This window comes from Lolium rigidum, chromosome 4 (assembly GCF_022539505.1).
Source record: "Lolium rigidum isolate FL_2022 chromosome 4, APGP_CSIRO_Lrig_0.1, whole genome shotgun sequence".
Taxonomy (NCBI): domain Eukaryota; kingdom Viridiplantae; phylum Streptophyta; class Magnoliopsida; order Poales; family Poaceae; genus Lolium; species Lolium rigidum.
Genome location: NC_061511.1, coordinates 239988462 through 240010725, shown reverse-complemented (window position 1 = coordinate 240010725; position 22264 = coordinate 239988462).

Sequence of the window (22264 nt, the reverse complement as noted above, 5' to 3'; positions counted from 1 at the left end):
CACTCGTCTCCCCATATGAGAGCAAGAGGGGAGAATTCGATCATATGAGACTAAGTTCTCTTTGTTTTTGTTGAAACAAAAGAGATGGTCTCCCAATCACTAAATGTGGTTCAACCTGAGGTTGAATGACACCTGAAGGATGTGTATCATCCAGGACCCAGCACAGTGCCAACACATTTTTGTGTGCTGGGACATCGAAACACCTTGACTCTGTTGTTATGGGAAGTCACAACGAGTTGAGAGGCACAATGAGAATTCCACAAATGATACTGATTCATGAGAATCGTATATGAGAAAGTATACATATGTCGACATATAAATCTTCCTGGAATTGCTAAAATCCTTTTGGGTCTGAACCAAAATCCATGGAGAGTGTTGTTGCACTTATATTGGTTCAAATGAAAGGAAGCAATTGAGGAAGAATAGCGCTCGCTCATCAGAGAGAGGTATTTACGATAGTAAAACCTTCTCCTCATAAGTATCTCCCATTAGGGAAGAGAGAATGAGGTGGTGATAAAGCGAGGCTTTTGTAGCACAAGGGTTCTTCGCAGAAACCCGACATCAGTCATCATGTGGTATACCATCTTGGTATGAGTGGACTTATGTTTCGATACTAAATGTCATTGGTAGTACAGATCCATGTGGTTGATGTATGTAATAGTACCTGTATACTCCCAAAGGTCACTCAAATTGGATTTATAGATTGAAGTCCTTGAAGGACTTAATATTCTGAATCCAAAGAAAAATCGCAACATGTGTGTGGGAAACTTCTGGAGTCATTCTATGACTTGAAGTAGTCGGAGATAATATTGTGGTACAACCGACTGTGTGAGTTATTCCATGATGAGGATAACTCTAATATCAATGATTGTTGATGTGTACTCATGGATAAATCCTTAATTGGATTTTACGTCACCTAAGTGATGTTGATGATCTTATTATCAATGTTTTTATGCGAGACATTTGAGATACACACAATCATTTTAAGACGGAGATTTGGGTCAAACCAAATTGTGCTTAAGTTTTAACTTGAGCTTGTTCCCCCAGGAATAAATGTATAACAGTCTTCATATATCCCAAAATATTGAATAAGTTCAATATGGATATATAATATCAGAGACATATATGGTCATATTATACCTAATATGGGATACCAATCCTTGGAAAGGTGGGAAGATGGTGAAGTGATAGATGGAGCTGAAGTTCTATATCTACCATCGGATCACTGAGATATCTTGCAAAATACGTCAGGCCTGACATTATGTTTGTTAGCAATTTATTGAGAGTGCAATCCCCCGAAAGGTATAAGGTTTGTGTATGGATTATTCTAAGATATATCCAAGGCAAAAAACTCTTGATTAATTCTAGTATGAAAATCAAGATGGGACCAATGTGTGATATATGATAGTGGCTAATTATTTGATCCCAACAGTGCTATATCAAAGACTGAATTTACTGGAAGGGTATTCAGAAGGAAGTCTTCAGAATAGACTCTAAATGAGTCCTTCTGGTGATCATTCTGCAGAAATTATATGAAACATCACAAGATGTGTATGAATTCGCAGAATGATTGGCCACATGTGAGTTCATGTGGAGATTCATTCGAATCACCCATCATTATCTACCAAGATAATGTCACTTGTATTGCTTATGAGTTATATTTATCCTCATAAATTACAGAAATGTAAGAGGGTAATTTGCAAACAAAATATTGTGATATTCACAGTATCTCTACCAATAGTTGTATTCCATAATTAAGTTTGTGGAATTGGTATGAGACAACTTTTAGGATTGCAATGTTGAGGGGGGGGGTAAATTCCTAGTTATAACTCATTGATGATCTTCCGATCACTGATATTGTACTCTTTTTTCCTTTATGAGTTTTTCCTAAGGTTTCTCATATAAGGTTTTTAACGAGACAATATAAATACAAGTGCGGACGTATGACACATGGCTTCTCCTTAATTTTTCCCACTGGGTTTTAAAGGAGTTTTCGGTGGCATATCGTTACAATATTTCTCCTCAATTTCCCCCACAGGGTTTTTTAGGAGGAGTCTTTGGATTGCAATATACAGACGACAAATTGATCAAGGGGGAGTGTTAGGAAATAAAATATGTGATCAATTGTGTATGGGAGGGATGCCTCCCAGGAGGTGTCTGTTGGGGAAGAGGTGTCTCCCCAACACACCCCTTCAGCCTGTATATAAGTGGGTCTCCCACATTGCAATAAAACAAGAGAATCATTTGCTTCATTCCTTTGTGTCTCTTCTCTCTATCTTTTAATAACTAGCAAAAGTGCCCGTGCGTTGCACCGGGTAACCAAATATTAAACGCTCCAAGAAACCATATGTGTGATATTTTTCCTCTTTGTCATCATCATCGATGGTGATCAGGTTTACTTCTATTCAATCAACCCGAGTAACCTGAGTAAAACTTTAAATTTTGAGAGGTTCATATTTTGCTCCAAATTTAATCAACCCGAGTAACCCCAGTCTCAGTTTGTCCTTTTGTTATCATTGAGAGATGTGCATGTATTAAAGCCCACTATGTTGAAATGATATCCACATGATCTTATGGTTCTGACTCCACTCCGCTCTCTATAGAGGAAAGTGATCTTACGAGATATAACCGTGCAAACAAAGAATATGTAATGAGAAATAGGCTAATAAAAATAATTTTGCTAACAACTTTTTTTCATAGGATGTGCTTTGCTTGGGTCAACCAACAAGTATTGATATGCATGTAACATCGGGTAATGCTTTTTCGCAAAACAAATCAGGTAATGCTCTTAGTAATATAATCGATCATCTCGTCGAACTTCTCCATCTGCCCCATCTGCGCCGGCAGCCTATCTGATGCACCAAAATTACCACTATCATCATCTCATCCTATCGATCATCTACTCCAACACCAATAAAGCTGAGACCTTTGTCGACAAATTTTCTAGACCACATGTCAAATGGATATTACTACTACATTTCATTTTAGACCCAATGTGAGTTAGGTTTCAAGTATAAATATTATGTTGTCATGTATGAGTGTCACATTTACTCAATGATCTACACATACGGAAGCTAAGAGCATCTTCAGTCGCGTCCCCCAAAACGCGCCAGATTGAGCATTTGGGGGACGTGTTTCATTCGTGCCGCGTTTGGGGGACGTCGCTCCCTAGTCGCGTCCCCCAAACAAAATTTCAGAAATTTTAAACTTAAGCGAGATTCGATTAGATTCGTCCAAACTTACATAGATTCGAACCAAATTTGACTAAATTTAAACTAAACCTAAATCTAGAAGTACATGCGGTGGCCGGAGGCGTCGTAGTACTGCTGAAAGTTGTACATGTCGTCGGTGACGATCTCCTGCTTGACGCGCTCGTCGACGGGCTCGTCGACGGGCTCGTCCTTCACCAAGCCGCTTGGTCCTGCCTCGCCGTCGTCGGTGAGGTCCACGAGCGGCTTGCCGGAGTCGCGGATGGACATGGCGATCGCCATGTCGAGGTCGCCCCTCCAGGCGTCCTTGTCGTTCATCGACGCCAAGCACGCCGCCCACAGCCCTGGGCAGTCCTCGGGGTCGTCACTGCTGGCGATGAGCCGCTGCTGCCGCTCGTACTCCGCCGACGAGCGCCGCTGCGCCGCTTCCTCCGGCTCCTCCTTCACCTCCGGCTCGGGATGAGGAGGGCGCCGCCGCGCCTCTCTTGCTGCCGCCGGCTGCCGCTGCCGCCACGCCTCGTGTTGACGGGCGTCGCCGGCTCCTCCTTCACCTCGCGTTTGGGGACGCTGTAGGGCGCCGAGCGGTACGATGAGGATGGCATCGATCGAGCCAGTCCTGAGGAAGAAGAGTTCGAGGAGGACGACCCTCGTCCTCCTCGGCTGCCATTGCGGTGGTACTCCTCGAGGAGACGGTGGCGGTGACGACGACGTCTCCAACCTTGGAGCGCCATTGCGGATGCCGCGGATGACGTTCTCGAGGGTGCTCCCCGGAACGCCCCAGAACAGGGCGCGACCGTCCTTGTTCCAGCTGTTGGGCCCGCCAATGAGGCCGGTGGTGTTGTGCATCTCGACGTCGTACTTGGCCTTGAAGTACGTCACCCACCAGGCGTCATTGTTGTTGGCCGCCTATGTCGGATCCGCCCGCTCCTCGGCGGTGAGTTGAGCCCGCCGGGCCTTGATGTCGTCCCTTCATTGCTCCGTGCCTGGCTTCGGCGGGGGCGGGATGCCAATGCCGTTCACGGCCATCTTCCAGCCGCCGCTGCTTGGCAGCCGCATGTCCGGCGGGACTGGATATCGGGCGTGGTACATCGCCCACGCCTCCGCCATGGTTAGGCTGCCGCGGCCGAAGTCGTTCGCCGCAGCGATCTTGCGGGAGGACGAGGTCGGCATTGTTTGGAGCGGCGAGGAGAAGATCTGGGAGGGGCAGCGGCGAAAAGAAGGTTTGGGAGTGGTGAGAGACGAACCGCAGGGCGTCTTAATGTACAGCGGCGACATCGGGTGGTTGCACGCAATAACGCCGGCGCGGACGGCCACGCGGCCATGCACGACGAGACGCGTCCTTGCGTCGCCTGGGAAAACAGGGACACCATTAACGTCGCTTGACCAAAGGTAGGCGACGGGGTTTTAGGCTTCCGAGCCGCTGACACGTCGTGCCCGCGTCGCTTTTCGTTGTGTCCGGCGTGACCGGTGCGTCCCCTGTGGGACGGGGACGGGCTCGGGCGCCGGACACCGTATCGGGGCGCGCCGGACAAAATTCGGGTTTGGGGGACGCGGCTGGAATCGTTTTTTGGTCTGGCACGCCCCAAATTGCTTTGGGGGACGCTTTGGGGGACGCGACTGGAGATGCTCTAAGGAGAGGCGATTGGTAGGTGACCACCAAAACCCATGTTGAGGCGACAACTACGTCATGAAGTCTGAATAAGGTCATCCCTGCTATATCCTATAGGATAACGTAGCATAGAAAACAAAAATTTTCCTACCGCGAACACGCAATCCAAGCCAAGATGCAATCTAGAAGACGGTAGCAACGAGAGGGTATCGAGTCTCACCCTTGAAGAGATTCCAAAGCCTACAAGATGAGGCTCTTGTTGCTGCGGTAGACGTTCACTTGCCGCTTGCAAAAGCGCGTAGAAGATCTTGCTCACGATCGGTTCCGGCGCCACGAACGGGCAGCACCTCCGTACTCGGTCACACGTTCGGTTGTTGATGAAGACGACGTCCACCTCCCGTTCCAGCGGGCAGCGGAAGTAGTAGCTCCTCTTGAATCCGACAGCACGACGGCGTGGTGTCGGTGGCGGTGGAGAACTCCGGCGGAGCTTCGCTAAAGCACGCGGGAGCTATGGAGGAGAGGGGGCGGCTAGGGTTTGGGAGGGGGTGGCCGGCCTCAAGGGGTGCGGCCAACTTGTGGCTTTGGTGTGGCCGCCCCTCCCCTATGCCCCTCATTATATAGGTGGATCCCCAAGAGTTGGTCTCCAAGTCTTCGAATAAGACCCGAACCAAAAACCTTCCATAGAGAGGGAAACCTAGCCTAGCTAGGACTCCCACCAAGGTGGGAGTTCCACCTCCCATATGGGGGGTGGCCGGCCCCCTAAGGGGAGTCCACTTGGGACTCCTCCCCCACTAGGGTTGGCCGGCCATGGAGGTGGAGTCCCATGTGGACTCCACCTTCCTTGGTGGTTTCTTCCGGACTTTTCTAGAACCTTCTAGAACCTTCCATAGAACCTTCCGCGACATTTTATTCACATAAAATGACATCCTATATATGAATCTTATTCTCGGACCATTCGGAACTCCTCGTGATGTCGGGATCTCATCAGGGACTCCGAACAAATATTCGAACTCCATTCCATATTCAAGTACTACCATTTCAACATCCAACTTTAAGTGTGTCACCCTACGGTTCGTGAACTATGCGGACATGGTTGAGTACTCACTCCGACCAATAACCAATAGCGGGATCCGGGAGATCCATAATGGTTCCCACATATTCAACGATGACTTTAGTGATCGAATGAACCATTCACATACGATACCAATTCCCTTTGTCACGCGATATTTTACTTGTCAGAGGTTTGATCTTCGGTATCACTTTATACCTTGTTCAACCTCGTCTCCGACAAGTACTCTTTACTCAGTACCGTGGTATGTGGTCTCTTATGAACTCATTCATATGCTTGCAAGACATTAGACGACATTCCACCGAGAGGGCCCGAGTATATCTATCCGTCATCGGGATGGACAAATCCCATTGTTGATCCATATGCCTCAACTCATACTTTCCGGATACTTAATCCCACCTTTATAACCACCCATTTACGCGGTGGCGTTTGGTGTAATCAAAGTACCTTTCCGGTATAAGTGATTTACATGATCTCATGGTCATAAGGACTAGGTAACTATGTATCGAAAGCTTATAGCAAATAACTTAATGACGAGATCTTATGCTACGCTTAATATGGGTGTATCCATTACATCATTCATACAATGATATAACCTTGTTATTAATAACATCCAATGTTCATGATTATGAAACTAATCATCCATTAATCAACAAGCTAGTTAAGAGGCATACTAGGGACTCTTTGTTGTTTACATATCACACATGTATCAATGTTTCGGTTAATACAATTATAGCATCGTATATAAACATTTATCATAAACATAAGATATATAATAACCACTTTTATTATTGCCTCTTGGGCATATCTCCAACGATCTCCCACTTGCACTAGAGTCAATAATCTAGATTACATTGTAAGGAACCTAACACCCATGGCATTCGGGTGTTGGTCATGCTTTGCCCTAGGGAGAGCTTTAGTCAACGGATCTGCTACATTCAGATCAGTGTGTACTTTGCAAATCTTTACTTCTCCATCTTCGATGTACTCGCGAATCGAGTGGTAACGCAGCTTGATATGCTTCGACCTCTTGTGTGACCTTGGTTCTTGTGCATTGGCGATGTCACCCATGTTGTCACAGTATATGACTAGTGGGTCCAATGCACTAGGAACCACACCGAGCTCTACAATGAACCTCTTCATCCATACCGCTTCGATGAAGCATCCGAAGCCGCTATGTACTCCGATTCTGTTGAAGACTTCGCCACCGTGCACTTGCTTCGAGCTTGCCCGACTCTACTGCAGCACCATTCAATATAAACACGTACCCGGACTGTGACTTAGAGTCATCGGGATCGGTGTTCCAACTTGCATCGGTGTAACTTGTTACAACGAGCTCTTGGTCACCTCCATAACAAAGAAACATATCCTTAGTTCTTTTCAAGTACTTCGGGATATTCTTAACCGCTGTCCGGTGTTCCATTCCTGGATTACTTTGATATCTCGCTAGTCAAACTAACGGCATGCGCTATATCCGGTCTTGTACATAGCATGGCATACATAATAGAGCCTACTCGCCGAAGCATAGGGGATCTGATTCATCCTTTCTCTTTCTTACGTCGTAGCCGGTCCTTGAGTCTTACTCAAGACCTTGCACAGTAACATAGGTAAAAACCCTTTCTTACTTTCGTCCATTCTAAACTTCTTTAGAATCTTGTCCGAGTATGTACTCTGTGATAGCCCTATTAGGTGTCTTGATCTATCTCTATAAATCTTGATGCCTAATATATATGATGCTTCACCAAGGTCTTTCATTGAAAAGCTGTTATTCAAATAACCTTTTACCTTTGCTTAATAGTTCTATATCATTCCCAATCAATAATATGTCATCTACATATAATATCGGGAATGCTACTGAGCTCCCACTCACTTTCTTGTAAATACAGGCCTCTCCATGACACTCGTATAAACCCAAAGTCTTTGATCACTTTATCAAAGCGTCGGTTCCAACTTCTTGATGCTTGCTTCGAGTCCATAGATTGAACGCTGAAGTTTGCATACTTTGTCGGCATTTTTAGGATCGACAAAACCTTTGGGTTGTACCATATACAACTCTTCCTCAATGTCTCCATTAAGGAACGCCATTTTGACATCCATCTGCCAAATCTCATAATCGAAAAATGCAGCTATTGCTAACAAAATCCTCACAGATTTTAGCTTCACTACGGGTGAGAAAGTCTCATCGTAGTCAACTCCTTGAATTTGTCGGAAACCCTTTGCGACAAGTCGAGCTTTATAGACAGTAATATTACCATCAACATCTGTTTTTCTTTTGAAGATCCATTTATTCTCTACAGCCTTTCGGCTATCAGGTAAGTGTACCAAAGTCCATACTTTGTTATCATACATGGATCCCATTTCGGATTTCATGGCTTCTTGCCATTTGTTGGAATCTGGGCTCATCATCGCTTCTTCATACGTCGCGGGGTCCTCATCATTGTTATCCACAATCATGACATTTAGACAAGGATCATACCAATCAGGAGTGGCACGTTCCCTTGTCGATCTGCGAGGTTCGGTAGTTTCCTCGTTCGAAGTTTCATGATCATTATCATTAGCTTCCTCTGTTGCCGGTGTAGGCGGTACAGGTACAACTTCCGGTGCTGCGCTACTCTGATCAACGAGTATAGATTCATTAATCTCATCGAGTTCTACTTTTCTTCCAGTCACTTCTTTAGTGAGAAATTCTTTCTCAAGAAAGGTTCCGTTCTTAGCAACAAAGATTTTGCCTTCGGATCCGTGATAGAAAGTGTACCCTATAGTTTCCTTAGGGTATCCTATGAAGATGCATTTCTCAGCTTTGGGTTCTAGCTTGTCCGGTTGTAACTTTTTTACATAGGCTTCGCAACCCCAAACTTTAAGGAACGACTGACTTAGGTTTCTTATTAAACCATAATTCATACGGTGTCGTTTCTACGGATTTTGATGGTGCTCTATTTAAAGTGAATGCGGTTGTCTCTAATGCATAACTCCAAAAAGATAACGGCAAATCAGTAAGAGACATCATAGAACGAACCATATCTAAGAGAGTTCGATTACGACGTTCGGACACACCGTTTCGTTGTGGTGTTCCCGGCGGTGTCAATTGTGAAAGTATTCCGCATTTCTTTAAATGCATGCCAAACTCATAACTCGAGATATTCACCTCCGCGATCAGATCGTAGAAATTTAATCTTCTTGTTACGTTGATTTTCTACTTCACTTTGGAATTCCTTAAACTTCTCAAAAGTTTCGGATTTATGTTTCATGAGATAGATATACCCATATCTACTCGGATCATCCGTGAAGGTTAGAACATAACGATAACCACCACGCGATGCTACACTCATTGGTCCGCACACATCGGTATGTATGATTTCCAATAAGTCGGTAGCTCGCTCCATCATACCGAGAAAATGGAGTCTTAGTCATTTTTCCCATTAGACATGCTTCGCATCTATCAAGTGACTCAAAGTCAAGTGATTCAAGTAATCCATCGGTATGGAGTTTCTTCATGCGCTTCACTCCAATATGACCAAGACGACGAGTGCCACATAAAAGTAGAATTATCATTCAATTTAATTCGCTTAGCATCAATGTTATGTATATGCGTATCACTACTATCGAGATCTAACAGAAATAAGCCATTCTTTTCGGGTGCTCGACCATAAAAGATATTATTCATAAAAATAGAACAACCATTATTCTCGAGACTTGAATGAATAACCGTCTTGCATTAAACAAGATCCAGATATAATGTTCATGCTCAACGCGGGTACAAAATAACAATTATTTAGGCTTAAAACTAATCCCGAAGGTAGATGTAGAGGAAGTGTGCCGACAGCGATCACATCGACTTTGGATCCATTTCCAACGCGCATCGTCACTTCATCTTTCGGTAGTCTTCGTTTATTCTTTAGTTCCTGTTTCGAGTTACAAATATGAGCAACCGAACCAGTATCAAATACCCAGGTACTAGAACGAGAACCGAGTGAGATAAACATCTATAACATGTATATCGGATATACCTTCTTTCTTCTTCTTGACAAGGCCGCTCTTCGGATCCGCCAAATACTTGGAGCAATTACGCTTCCGGTGTCCCTTCTCCTTGCGGTAATAGCACTCAGCATCGGGCTTAGGGCCGTTCTTAGGTTTCATAGGAGGCGTGGCAGCTTTCTTGCCACCCTTCTTGAATTTTCCCTTAGACTTGCCCTGTTTCTTGAAGCTGGTGGTCTTGTTGACCATCAACACTTGGTGCTCTTTCTTGATCTCAATCTCGGCAGCTTTTAGCATGCCAAAGAGTTCGAGTAACTCCTTGTTCATGTTACGCATATTGTAGTTCATCACAAAGTTCTTGTAACTTGGTGGCGGTGATTGAAGGACACGATTAATCCCCGATCTGTTAGGAATCACTATTCCCAAGTCACGAGTTTCTTTGCATGCCCGGTCATGGCGAGCATGTGCTCACTAATGGAGCTGCCTTCTTCCATCATACAGGTTGAAGAAATGTTTCGATGCTTCATAGCATTCCACGGCCGCATGAGTCTCAAAAATAGCTTTCAGCTCATTCATCAACTCATGAGGATCGTGGTGCTCAAAACGTTTTTGAAGATCGGATTCCGAGACAGCACGAGGATGGCACACCGAACTTGAGAGTACCGAGTTTTCCGAGTCTCGTAAACAGCTTTTACTTCATCGGTTTTAGTTTCGCGGGAGGGTCACCTAGCGGTGCATCAAGCAAATATAGCAGATTTCCGCCGGAGAGGAAGATCCTCACATGACGGAACCGATCGGTGAAGTTGCTACCGTTGCTCTTAAGCTTTTCTTTCTCTAGGAAGCTGGTTAAAATTGATTGGGGACGCCATCTCTACAACATATATTTGCAATAGTTTAGACTAAGTTTATGACAAATTGAGTTCAAATTTTAATTCAACATAATTAAAAAATCTAGGTGAACTCCCACTCAAAACAATATCCCTCGCATTGTCTTAGTGATCACACGAACCAAATCCACCACACCATAGTCCGATCATCACGAGACAAGGTGTAATTTTAATAGCGAACACTCAAAGTGTTCATCATATCAATCATATGATTCATGCTCTACCTTTCGGTATCACGTGTTCAGAGACCATGTACGTACATGCTAGGCTCGTCAAGGCCACCTTAGTATCCGCATGTGCAAAGCGGCTTGCACCCGTTGTATGCACTTGTTGATTCTATCACACCCGATCATCACGAGATGCTTCGAAGCGACAAGTCTTGGCAACGGTGCTACTAAGGATGAACACTTTATTATCTTGAGATTTTAGTGAGGGATCATCTTATAATGCTACCGTCGCGATCTAAGCAAAATAAGATGCATAAAAGGATTAACATCACATGCGGTTCATATGTGATATGATATGGCCCTTTTGTCTTTGCGCCTTTGATCTTCATCTCCAAAGCATGGACATGATCTCCATCATCTTCGGGCATGATCTCCATCATCGTCGGCGAAGCACCAAGGTCAATGGCGCCGTCTTTATGATTGTCCTCCATGTAGCAACTATTACAACTATTTTGAAATACTACTCAACATGAAATTTAAAGACAACCATAAGGCTCCTGCCGGTTGCCACAATACAATAATGATCATCTCATACATATTCATCATCACATTATGGCCATATCACATCACCAAACCCTGCAAAAACAAGTTAGACGCTCTCTAATTTGGTTTGCATATTTTACGTGGTTTAGGGTTTTCGATATACATCTAATCTACCTACGAACATGAACCACAACGTTGATACTAATGTTGTCAATAGAAGAGTAAATTGAATCTTTACTATAGTAGGAGAGACAGACACCCGCAAAGCCTCTTATGCAATACAAGTTGCATGTCGAACGAGGAACAAGTCTCATGAACGCGGTCATGTAAAGTTAGTCCGAGCCGCTTCATCCCACTATGCCATAAAGATGCCAAGTACTCAACTAAAGCTAACAAGAGCATCAACGCCCACAAACCATTGTGTTCTACTCGTGCAACCATCTATGCATAGACACGGCTCTGATACCACTGTAGGATAACGTAGCATAGAAAACAAAAATTTCCTACCGCGAACACGCAATCCAAGCCAAGATGCAATCTAGAAGACGGTAGCAACGAGGGGGTATCGAGTCTCACCCTTGAAGAGATTCCAAAGCCTACAAGATGAGGCTCTTGTTGCTGCGGTAGACGTTCACTTGCCGCTTGCAAAGCGCGTAGAAGATCTTGATCACGATCGGTTCGGCGCCACGAACGGGCGGCACCTCCGTACTCGGTCACACGTTCGGTTGTTGATGAAGACGACGTCCACCTCCCGTTCCGGCGGGCAGCGGAAGTAGTAGCTCCTCTTGAATCCGATATCACGGCGGGCGTGGTGTCGGTGGCGATGGAGAACTCCGGCGGAGCTTCGCTAAAGCACGCGGGAGCTATGGGGGAGAGGGGGGCGGCTAGGGTTTGGGGGGGGGTGGCCGGCCTCAAGGGGGTGCGGCCAACTTGTGGCTTTGGTGTGGCCGGCCCCCTCCCCTATGCCCCTCATTATATAGGTGGATCCCCAAGAGTTGGTCTCCAAGTCTTCGAATAAGACCCGAACCAAAAACCTTCCATAGAGAGGGGAAACCTAGCCTAGCTAGGACTCCCACCAAGGTGGGAGTTCCACCTCCCATATGGGGGAGTGGCCCGGCCCCTAAGGGGAGTCCACTTGGGACTCCTCCCCCACTAGGGTTGGCCGGCCATGGAGGTGGAGTCCCATGTGGACTCCACCTTCCTTGGTGGTTTCTTCCGGACTTTTCTAGAACCTTCTAGAACCTTCCATAGAACCTTCCGCAACATTTTATTCACATAAAATGACATCCTATATATGAAGCTTATTCTCCGGACCATTCCGGAACTCCTCGTGATGTCCGGATCTCATCCGGGACTCCGAACAAATATTCCAACTCCATTCCATATTCAATTACTACCATTTCAACATCCAACTTTAAGTGTGTCACCCTACGGTTCGTGAACTATGCGGACATGGTTGAGTACTCACTCCAGACCAATAACCAATAGCGGGATCTGGAGATCCATAATGGTTCCCACATATTCAACGATGACTTTAGTGATCGAATGAACCATTCACATACGATACCAATTCCCTTTGTCACGCGATATTTTACTTGTCCGAGGTTTGATCTTCGGTATCACTTTATACCTTGTTCAACCTCGTCTCCTGACAAGTACTCTTTACTCGTACCGTGGTATGTGGTCTCTTATGAACTCATTCATATGCTTGCAAGACATTAGACGACATTCCACCGAGAGGGCCCGAGTATATCTATCCAGTCATCGGGATGGACAAATCCCACTGTTGATCCATATGCCTCAACTCATACTTTCCGGATACTTAATCCCACCTTTATAACCACCCATTTACGTAGTGGCGTTTGGTGTAATCAAAGTACCTTTCCGGTATAAGTGATTTACATGATCTCATGGTCATAAGGACTAGGTAACTATGTATCGAAAGCTTATAGCAAATAACTTAATGACGAGATCTTATGCTACGCTTAATATGGGTGTATCCATTACATCATTCATACAATGATATAACCTTGTTATTAATAACATCCAATGTTCATGATTATGAAACTAATCATCCATTAATCAACAAGCTAGTTAAGAGGCATACTAGGGACTCTTTGTTGTTTACATATCACACATGTATCAATGTTTCGGTTAATACAATTATAGCATGGTATATAAACATTTATCATAAACATAAGATATATAATAACCACTTTTATTATTGCCTCTTGGGCATATCTCCAACATATCCTTACTCCGGTGGTGCATCTGGCGTCACCAGAGGGCGCGTGGAGTCATATGTCCAACAGATCTCGTGGGATAGGTTGGTTTTCATGTTTGGTGTGTTTTCAGTCCAGTCTCTTTCGATCTACGGTTGTCATCAATAGCGATGGTTGTTGCTCTCGTGTGATGTTCCTTCGTGGCCTTAGCCCGACGACTTGCCGTCTGTCTATTACAATAAACTCTACTACAACAAGGTTTGCCCGATTTTGGTGATGAAGGGGCGATTACGGCGACATGCCTTCGGCTTGCGCTAGTGTCAATTTGTAGTCATCGCTAGGTGGTCCAAAGATCTATTTGTAATTTCTATTACTTTTAGATCTCTTTGTACTATTGTTGATGATTTTTAATTAGATCGGTGTAATTTGGCAAAAACAAAAATACTACCCTATCTATCTGGTTTTACTCATGCGTTCATGCTAAGAACAATATCTGACACAGCAATAGTAAAATAAACGTCTGGATATTTAGTTGCTTCAAATTTTAGTTCGGCATGTTCTACTGAAAACAAAATACAATGTACAGGCTGTAGTGCAGCAACTGAATAAGGGGCACGATTTCAAGAGTGCCTGGAACAGCGATCTAGTATGCTAAGAGCATGTCTAGTAGAGCCCCTAAACCCCTAAATCTGTAAAAATAACCGTTTTTTGACATTTTTTGACGAAAAAATCGCAAAGACTAGAGCCCCTAAAACTGTAAAACTGTAAAAAAATTCCCAGGTCGGACCTGGGAATCCCTTCTTGGCCTGTAGAAACGAGGGTTGGGCAATCCAACCCGTCCCCGACCTGTAAACGTCTCGGACACGCGCGGGAGGGACATTTCAGCTCGTTCCCTCGGGTGCCCTCTTCCTCCCCCGATCCCGCCGCCGCCGCCGCCCTCCAGCCCCGCCGCCGCCGCCCTCCAGCCCCGCCGCCGCCGCCGCCCTCCGCCCCGCCTCCGCCGCGTCCCGCCTCCGCCCCGCCTCCGCCGTGCCCCGCCTCCTCCGCCCCGCCTCCGCCGCGGCCCGCCTCCGCCATGGCCTCCTCCCGCCCCGGCCTCCTCCCGCCCCGGCCTCGCCTCCGCCGCGCCCCGCCTCCGCCCGGCCTCCTCCCGCCCCGGCCTCGCCTCCGCCGCGCCCCGCCTCCGCCCCGCCCTCCGCCCCGCCTCCGCCCCGCCCTCCTCCCGCCCGCCCTCCTCCCCGCCTGCCCCGCCGCGCCCCGGCCTCCTCCGCCTGCCCCGCCGCGCCCGGCCTCCTCCGCCCGGGTATGTTCTTTTTTTCTTCTTTTGTTTCATTTTTTTTGTTTCATTTTGTAGCACTAATTGATGGTTGATTTTTTTGCAGATGGAGATGAACAACAACGTTGTCATGGACTCGATGTCGGATTCGTCGGATTGGTCGACATCCGACGATTCCGACATTGATGAGTTGTTGCAAGACGATGATGTCGAGATGATGAGCCTCCTCGTCGAGGTGCAATCGTTTGAAGACCGCGCGAAGCTGATGGATCAGAGGAGAGGGTCGACGATGGGGCGAACCACCATCTACCGGAACCGCGCTCTCGGACACGAGCATTGTTTTATGTGAAATGTGATGATATTTGTGATATGTGAAATGATGATATGTGATGAAATCTGTGATATGGCATATGACAGTTTTAGGGGTTGGGGTTGAGCCAAAGACTAGAACCCTCAAACTGCATTATTTAGGGGTTTAGGGGTTCTACTCTTTACCCCTGTTTTTCAACCTGTAAAAATGCACAAAAATGGCTATTTCCAACCTGTAAAACTGCTATAGAGGTTTGAGGGTTTAGGGGCTCTACTAGACATGCTCTAATTGTAGTAACATCAAGACCAGTCCTTACTGAAAGGTGTTCACTCCGCACAAAGCCTCCCGGACGGCGAACATTGAGAGGCTGACAGGCTGCCGACAGCCGTGCCGTGTCCAGCACACGGCCGCGGAGGGCAAGGGCCTCCGCATCAATCCCCTCTGAGCATCACATAGATGCCGCACTTGCATACCTCGTGGCTGCACGTCGAGGCACCCACTTACTTGCAGCGATTGCCGCCGGCGGGGGAAATCCCAGCTCCAAGCTCTGCCGCCGCGTGCGCTCCTCTGTAGCCACCTCCCCGCACCCGAAATCCACTACTCCTACCCGATTTAGTGCTGCTCGAGGTCGCAGCGGCCAATTGACCGGAATTCCGTCTGCACCGCTTCCGCGGCTGCACAGTCCCACTGCCTCCGCCGTTCCATCAAATTCGCCCCTCCCCGGCGGCTGTCTCCTCTGCTCCCTCAGCCTGTGAATCAGCCATCCGTACTGCTCCTCTTGGGATGTATCCCTTAGCCTTTATTTCTGAAGAATAACAACGCCAGCATCGGATAGATCCAATTCCGGCCCCAAAAAAACTGCAAATCAAGAAGTGCTCGTTGGATAAGCTATCCTGCAGTTTTCAGGCTGAATTCTCCGGCGGCGGCAGCGGAGTTACCCGTATTTTTCTTATCGTGGCGATGGAAGAGGAGATCTTGTGCCAGAGCTTCGGGAGGATGGGGCGGCGCGGAGAACCTTCTTTGTGGTACCGCTAGTAATTTCGCGGATGCCAGCGGCCAGCGGCCGACATGCTAGGAGGGTCGAGCGTTCGAGCCACCCCTCCACAGGGTCGTCGCCCGGGAGGTCCCGAGGTGGAGCCGAAGGGCAGGGGAGGCGCGTGGTGCGGCACGGAAGAAGAGGGTAGCGGCGGAACAGGGCAGGTGTGTTACTGTATTTCATTTGACCGGTACATGGCATCTGTCCGTATTATGTATTTCGGTGGGAGGGCAAAATCGTTCAGAACAGAAAGTTGGACGAAATTTTTGGCAGAAACCTTAGCTCCTTTATTATTAGGTATAGATATAGATATGCACAACACCGTCCCCTAGCGTGCCTGCACCACGCCTACAGCCGACAGCCCCACCCCATCGCGATGCCGTTGGTACAATGCTTTGGTCCCGTATGTTTATCCTCGAGGCGCATATATACCTCATACTAGTAATTCTTTTCGTACGTTGTGCAGTACGTGGAGATTTTCTGTATACACAAAAAGGTTGTCGACGTCGGCAGGCGGCAGATTGGCTCATGTCCTGTCCTCGATGGAAATTAAAGAAAATCCAGCGGTCAGGGTGTCAGCTATTTTGTAAAAGAGGTAATTGCACACCAGTACACAACCTTGTTATTCAGGTGCAGATTATTAGTACTCTCTAATTCAAATTTATTGCCTCCTCTTTATCTAGATACGGAAGTATCTAGATACATCTATATCTAGATAAAATGAAATTAATTAATTTGAATCGGTAGGAGTATAAAAACTTGTCACGCGTGTTACCGTGGAACACCAACTTGTGTTTCGCATGCATTTTATTTACAAAACAACCACAAGAAGACACATGGCGGTGCCACGTTGGAAAAAGAGAACGGTCTGGCTCGTGGGAGTTCTGCAAAAAAGTTCCAGTCTTCTTCTTTTGCTTGTCCGTGCTCCCAACACACCGGTGTATGGAAGCCAGCCCACGAACTGCGCGGCGTGGCTGATTTCTTTCCTTCTCTCCACCTTTACTCTGTATAAGAGCATCTCTAGTGGAAGGTGCAAATTTGGACGTGTGTATCTCTATATACACGTTTATATACACATTGCTAAATTTAACATCTCCCAGTTTTTCAGTGGAACGTGTATCAGGACGTGTAAATCAGGACGTGTATATTCGAACGGCTATATTTTCAAACAGCTATATTCCAACGGCTATATTTTCAACGGCTATATTTTCAACGGCCATATTTCTGGTCTATATAAACCACCCCGACCACCTCTCTTCGAGCATCTCTACATGTGACTTATCTTCTCACTCTTAGATTTCTTTATCGTCTCTCACGCAACACAATGAACACATCCTCTTGGGACATGAGTTCTTCGTCATCTTCATCTGGCAACGATGAACTCATACTTGCAGCATTTGCCGAGCGCGAGGAGGAAGAGAGGATGAACGCTCGACGCCACGGCGGTTCAAAGCATGGACGTCGAGCAATCGATCGAGGAAGAGATGCTGGATTTGTTCTTCTGTGGGACGACTACTTCAAAGAAGTTCCTCGCTATCCCGAACATTTGTTTCGATGAAGGTTTGTAACTAGTACACTTCTCTGCGTTCGCCCATTTTTCATTTCCCCGTCTCATTTACTTTTTATACACAGATTTAGGATGTCCCGTGATTTGTTCAACCGCATAGCTGATGGTATACTTGAGCATGACTATGATGGTTATTTTACGCAAAAAAGAAGTGCTTCTGGAGCTCTTGGGTTACATCCTCTGCAAAAGATGACCGCGGCAATGCGGATGCTAACATATGGAATAGCAGCTGATGGTGCTGATGAGTACATCCGGTCCGCTGAGGCTACTAATTTAGAGTCTTGCAAGAAATTTGTGATCAAAGTTTGTGAAGTATTTGGGGAAAGGTACCTCAGATCTCCAAATGAACAAGACATTGATAGGTTACTTGCAATAGGGGAGGAAAGAGGATTTCCTGGTATGTTAGGGAGCATAGATTGCATGCACTGAGGTTGGAAAAATTGCCCCAAAAAATGGCATGGCATGTTTAAAGGCCATGTGAACGAGCCAACTATGATCTTGGAAGCGGTTGCATCACAAGATCTTTGGATTTGGCTTGCTTATTTTGGTTTACCAGGGTCTCTCAATGATATAAATGTTCTTCAACGTTCTCCTGTATTTTCAAAGCTAGCCGAAGGTCAAACTCCTGCAGTGAATTATAGCATCAATGGCCATCAGTACACAATGGATATTACCTTGCAGATGGTATCTATCTACGGTGGGCAACATTTGTGAAGAGCATACCAGCTCCAGATACAAGAAAGCATAAAACTTTTGCGAAGAATTTAGCGGTCTCTCTGTTAATCAATGTGTAACGGCAATTTATTGCATTGGCATTACGCTCAGGCCATGATGATTCCTTGTGTGCGTTGTAGTACTATGAAATTCTAGCCCAATAAGTTTCTCGGTTTTGATCTGTCCCGACAATATCCATACTTGTATTTGCCCATGCTGCTATGAGAACCTTATCCTCATCACTAGACCAATTTTTACCTTTGTTGGATTTTCCTTTCTCTGTTATTGCAGAACGCTGCGTTAATGGTGTTGCTTGATGCTGAGTTGATGGGGTTGCTTGCTCTCCAATTGGACTTCAGGTTGTGTTTGTGAGAAACCAAAACCAACCGTGTCCAAGAAACTTTGGTCACCATCCATCTGCAAACAATGAACACATAGCCAATCTCTATATATCAGACCACAACGTAGCAATTTCTACATAAATCAAACTCTATATATCAAAAAATTGACACTAGCAAATCCCCAATTCCTTGCACGCAGCCACCAGCAACCAGCAATCCAACTCGTCCCGCACGCTGGTGACCCGCTCGTCCTCCACTCTCCAGGCCTGGTGACCCTTGCGTCCAAGCCGTGCGCCGCCCCGAGCCCCTCCCTCCGCGGCGGCCCCTGTCCAGGCCGTGCGCCACCGCCCGCCGGGAGATCCCGCGCCCCCAGCCGCCCCAGCACTCCCCCTCGTCCTCCCCTCTCCAGGCCGGGTGCCGCCCAACTCGAGGCCGCCCCGAGCCCCTGTCTCCGCGTCGGCCCCTGTCCAGGCCGCGCGCCGCCGCCGGGAGATCCCGACGACCTGCGGCCCGACGACCTGCCGCCCCAACCAACAACGGGAAAAAAGGGGGCACAGGAGTGCATACCGGAGGAGGGAGAGGGAGAGGGCCCTGGCCGCCGGCGAGCTGCGATGGCCTCCGGCCGGGCGCGGGTCGAGGGACTTGTCTCCTTTTCCTCCGTTCACAAGCGTGGCTCGCTCGTGTTTACTTCCACGCCGGGTACCCACGTGGATAGGAGGTGTAAATATCCATGCCGTTATACACGAGCCGTTGGGAGGCGTTTTTGGACTCAAACCGTGTATATTTGGCATACACCTCCATATACACCTCCCACTAGAGATGCTCTAACTGATGGAGGTCGCGACGCGAGGATGGCATAGTTGGACGTCGACGTAGGCAGCCATGGCCGACGATCCGCACCTCTGGAGATGGAAGGAAGATCCTCCGCATTATGATGAGTCGAACCCCCTTTTCCTCTGTTGCTTTTTAGCTTGCCTCATCCGTGCCCGCGCCGCTTCTGTCGACTGCAAGGTTACGGTTCATGGGTTCATGATCTCGGACATGGAAGGCCATGAACTCGAATGTTAGGTGATTAGGAATGGTTTTGGTGGATTGGGAGGCATGATTGCTTCGATTTTGAGGTTGTCCAGTTTCGATGTCCGCTAGTTTTAGTCAGAAAGGGACGCATTTTACTGGATGATCGAGTGAGTTTTAAGCATTGGCTTATGAAGCAGCGCAAGTGTATGTATTATGTTTGATGCATTAGTGGAAAATTTCCCATGATTTGGAAACTTTACCATAGAATTGAAGACATACAAGTTCGTTGGGTAAAGTGTGTCACAATCTTAACTCGAGATGTCACTATCAGTTACACTCGCTAATTATGAAGTTGTACATGAACTTGAAATTTGCAGTATTGTTTTAGGTAGTGAAAGGTAATATGAGTATTAATTTAGAACATTGCATACTCTTGTTAACATGAACATCTGCAGTAGCGACAAGCTTGACTGCAATTTGTGAAAAAAAATCGACAAATGCTAATTATTTTCCTTTTTGTGCAATGTAGATGATCCTAATTAATGGAGCATAATGCTTTGTTGTGTGGCCTGCCTATGAACTCGTGATATGTTAGTGGCATAGCAAGATTATTTTGACAAATGAACATACATACAATTTTCAGTGTACTACTGCAGTACATATTTTCTATATAAAAGGCTGCCGACCTCGACAGGTGGGAGATCGGCTCTTGTTCTGGATGGAAATGATGTTTTTCCTAGAAACGCGTCGAAGACTCCAAGTACCGTGCTTTCTTGTCCCTCTTTGTTCCGATGGAATTGCTATGTTATGAAGTTGTACATGAAGTTAAAATTTGCAGGATTGTTTTAGGTAGTGAATAGCAAAAGTGTCCGTGCTTTGCGACGCATCTAAAAATAAATTAAATATTTTATATTTGAACTGTACCCTGATTTCGGTTGTATCATTGGTTTTGAAATATGTTTGTTTTCACCCAAATGACTTAGATGCCCCCTATACTACAATTCCGACAAAAGTATTTCAAGAACTCACCACTTAGTTTTTAATTTTCTTTACATACATCATGTGTATTCAATTACGAAATCATCGTGCAGAAAATCACTTATTAAATTACGTGAAAAGACACTGAATTAATTAAATCTTGTTTAATTGCTAAATAATTGGATTACATGGAAAAACCCATTCAATTATTAACAAACTCGAAAATCCAAATAAGAAGATCAAGGTTGCATATGGTTACATGTTTTAGCCGGTCTACGTTGCATGATTATTAGGTATTGTAGCCTCTTAACTTCAACAAATTTGCAGAGATGGAAATAACGCTGAAGCTATATCTTAGACACATCTACTCAAAGAACCGAAGGTACCTAGGCCTCTTGTAATGCAGCAGGTGTTTGTTCACCATAGAAGGAAATATATCAAAAACAATTAGCCTTTCAAGTACACATAAATTCATTCCAGCAACGGGAAAATTGATTCAAAGAAGAAAACCAGAACACGGCCAATTCAAGTAGGGCGCGTCTGGTTGTCTGGGCCGAAATCGTGCACCACTAGCGCAGCGAGATGGGCTCTCCTGCGCGTTGCGGACGGGCCACCGACCACGTTTGCCCCCTCGTTTGGTAGCCTGTGCTGCACCGGCCCGAACAGAGTTGCAAATTGTTTGGAACAGCATTCCATCTCTGTTCAGCCACAGCACATGTGTTTAGTTGTCATTTTGGGCACCATGCCAAGAGCTTCTCCACACCATATTCAAATATGGTGACATTACCATCATATAACGGCACACAAACAGCTTAAACACGATCATAATCACAACAGACACTTATACACAACGAACGGAGTACTTCACAGGTCCTAATCTAGCGTCAGAGTGGTAGGACGCTTGCCTAAACCTAGGGGCAGACTCCCCGGGTCCAAAAGCAGTGTTCAAACGTCTCCTAGAGGCCAGCACAACAGTGAGATATGCACAAAAGTAGTGTTTATCAGCCTCCTAGAGGCCAGTACAAGTAACATGATCAGACATAAACATAGGCAGCGATGGAGCAGCAGCACCTTAATGGCGAGGATCAGCAAAAGGGCCCTCGCGGTGCCTCTTGCAGCCGAAGACACTGGAGCAGGATGTCTCCTTCCTGAAGACGGCGACCTTGAAGCCTTCGTCCTGAGGGGTGAATACGAGCGTGTCGTCGACGTGCAGCAAAATCCTGGCGCAGAACTCGCTCCATGACTTGATGAACCCGACGCGCTGCCATGTCCACTGCAGCTGCACCTCCCACTCGCAACGGTCGCCCAAGTACAAGCAGACTTTCACAGGGGGCCATTGTTCTT